The sequence below is a fragment of the Nicotiana tomentosiformis genome, chromosome 7, assembly GCF_000390325.3.
Source record: "Nicotiana tomentosiformis chromosome 7, ASM39032v3, whole genome shotgun sequence".
Taxonomy (NCBI): domain Eukaryota; kingdom Viridiplantae; phylum Streptophyta; class Magnoliopsida; order Solanales; family Solanaceae; genus Nicotiana; species Nicotiana tomentosiformis.
In genome coordinates this window covers 93,854,911-93,858,540 of record NC_090818.1, presented here as the reverse complement: position 1 = coordinate 93,858,540, position 3,630 = coordinate 93,854,911, and positions in this window count along the sequence as shown.

The window sequence follows — 3,630 nt, the reverse complement described above, 5'->3', positions numbered from 1 at the left end:
TACACAAAGCCTCTTCCACAGAACACCATCCTCAGGTGACACTAAATAAAATGTCATCTTACTCTGAACATCTAAATTCACTCCTGCTCATCCGAGCTCGTAACATTCTATCAACACCGAACCACAATCGTGACCTTCAGTTCCAGTCCCCATGCCGCTCACTGCACCTATCATGCCGCTATACAAGATTACCAGAACTCATCCTAACTCCTGAACTACTAGTAAAATAAACACTTCCTTGGCTAGAAAACTTTTCACTCAGCTTATTTCAGAAGAACCAACGCAACACACAACTGAATTCTCAAACCACAGAAAATACAAACCTCAAGTCGTAATCTAGACCGCCATAACTCTCCCAGAATCAATTTACACAATAAAGCCATTCGAATCAAATACCTCCCAAATCAACCAAGTTGTGGTGGCGCTCAAGCCCAAGTGTACAACCACAATATACATGTATAACTTCACGCTGAAGAAACTGATCGTTGCCACGATCATACTGATTCAACCATTACCAACCGACCCAACTTCTTCCAATTTATTCTCGACATGCCTTAGAAATAATAATAGATCCATTCAAACATAATGAACCATATCCGCACTCGTCCCGAGTGACCCGTATTACGAGACCACATCGTCTCATTACTCTTGAATCATCTTATATTCTCCTTACGCGCACAATAGCATCTCTAACTGGTTCACCCATTTTGCAAGACCTTCCGCGAATCTGAAACTATTTCTTCCTTTTCTCCAATATTGCACTACATACCCAATGATAACATAGAACATCCCAAGTCCTTAGGCACTGCACTTAAATTCTTGAACCCACTAGGACCACTGTTGAGAGTCACCCACTCTAACTTGGTCCCGAATATAAGCTAAACTCTCGTGCGCTATTAGTACGGGAACGCCCTATCAAAGAAGCACGCGACTGAATTCTTTTCCTTGTACATAACCCCCACAAGAGTCATAAACTCCGAGTCTTCCCAAAACCTGAACATGAATCGATAAGGCCAAGTATAGCACACATTCCTCAAGTCCTTTGCTCGAATTACCACTAATGTTTTCTTTCCTTAGTCATAATAACCCACCAATACACCGATGACTAGAAACTGCACAAGAAGACAACCACATGATCCAACCATAAGCGGTGGGGCTCCCCCACTTAGCTTGGAGCTACAATTTCATAACTCAGGAACCCACCAAGATTCCTCATTCCCAATTACCATGATCTCGCACAATCAAACCCCCAAATATCTCGAAATCTTTCTGTTAAACATTTCATGAACATTCTGAATCCCTAGCCGCATTCACATATTCGACCTCTTAACGGATAGCCATTAAAATTTTTTGTAGAAGTTTCATCAGATCACGCCACCGCTAACCTGGTCACAGGAGATAACCCACATGTGGAATTTCCTCACCGACATCTTCCAACGACGCTGCACTGTGTATAAGTACCACGTAATCAGTAAATTCTCATGAGCTCATGCTCGCCTACCAGCTGTAAAAGTCTGCTCCTTCCCTATTGACATCAACTGAAAGTTCAACAATACCTTTTGAACTCAAGTCATATTGCACCTAAAACGATAATCAGATATTCACACCCCTCTTCATTTCAAACAAACTCCTTTCTGCCATATTCAATATTTTTTCATATAGTAACCATCACTCCAAATAAAATCTGTAGGCCAAATCACCTTCCATCACGATACCCAAAGCATTCTACACTTTCTCAAGGTACGTGGCTATCCTACCACGGAATCCATATGCTAATCTTCCACTTTATCTTCAGTTAAACCATCTCCTTTAAGCAACTTTTCAACCTCTGCTTCTCATACTTGACCTGCTAGTACTTCAACCACCGCGAAACACTTCCTGACATGTCTTTCCGCATACTTCGCTGCTCAAATGTTGCATCAAGTCAAAATGCATCTCTGTAGAACCTGAACCAATAAGGTGTTACCGACTCTAAGCCTCTTCGAAGATCATCTTTCTCGAGCCATCAACGTTAGGAATACCAATTCGATTCTAAACCGCTGCACGCAACTATCTCTTGCAACCGCCCCTTAGGCACCATTTCACAATACCCTGGCCCGAAGGCAAAATCCAAGAAGACCGCAACACCGGCGAACCGTAATGCGTTCAAACAAGGACGGCGACACCGTATCATAATAAAAATTCCACCACGCTCGAAAATATCAAGTCTCGTTACTAAATCATCCAAACATGGACTTCTATAGTCTGATTGCCTTTCCTCTGCTAGAATTAAATATTGAACCCCTTAATCATGCACTAAGAGATCCACTCTTCAAGCCATTAACCGCCTCAACACATAAACAAGCACCTTACCATTACACCAACATTGTATGATAATAACTCATGGACATCATAGCAATCCGTGCATGGTCTCGAAACCATAGAAGATACAGATACTGAACTGGGACAAAAGAACATCCCTCCACAAGGCGACGATAATAGCCTGCCCGAACACGCAGGGAGAAACATCCGGCACCACGTCTGTAGTACCACTACAACTCTTCGACGCCCGATTGATAACAAGTGGTTTGCGCCGCATAAGATTCGGTAGAAAGGAAATAAAGGCACAAGCCTCAATGGAATCAAACCGCACGATGAGGAAATCAAGAAGGGAAGTGCTCCTAATAGTCCTGTAGCCTCTCGAAGATAAGTACAGACGTCTCTGTACCGATCCACTAGACTCTAATAGACTTTCTCATGACTCGTGAGACCTAAGTAAACCTAACGCTCTGATACCAAGCTGTCACGATCCAAAATCGAATATAGGATGTGATGGCGCCTAACACCGCCGTCAGGCAAGCCAATGATGATTGATCCACTTAATTACTCATTTTTATTCCTTTTGAACTCATAATTTACATTAATTTAATAGTATGAAATAGAATTTACAGGATTAAATAATGATAATTACGTGAACTACCATACTAAACATCCAGTAGGAACCCCCAAAACCCGATGTTAGAAGTGCATGAGCATCAACTAGGAAATATGATAAAATACAACATCTGTCTAGAATACAAATTAGACAGGAGAATGTAAATAACTCTGATGGAGACTGTGTGTGCTGCGGACTCGTAACATGAGATGCAACTCACCTAATTCCCCGCAATACCCATGCCTCTTCGCCCACAAGACCACTAGACATATATGCACATGCACAAAATGTGCAGCAAGTGTAGCATGAGTACGTAATACACATGTACCTAGTAAGTATCTAGTCTAACCTCGAATAAGTAGTGACGATGTGGTCGACTTTGACACTTACTATGGGCTAACAATAAAATACCGAAATTATAATTAAGCATGGATTATGTAAATACAGCTGAAAACTCAATAACAAGAAATAAATAAATAATTCCTTCACTGATAGTAAATCCCAAATTAATTTCCATCATTTAACAAATTAATATCTCAAGCCAATGAAACAATATCAATTCTAATTGGACTCCAAGAATTATTACGCACGAATTATGCCGAGGTCGTACGGCCCGATCCAACATACAAATATATAAACTGTGCACTGTTGAGGGTCAAATGACACGAACCATAGATGCATCTATCTACTACCGAGGCGTTCGGCCCGCTCCACGA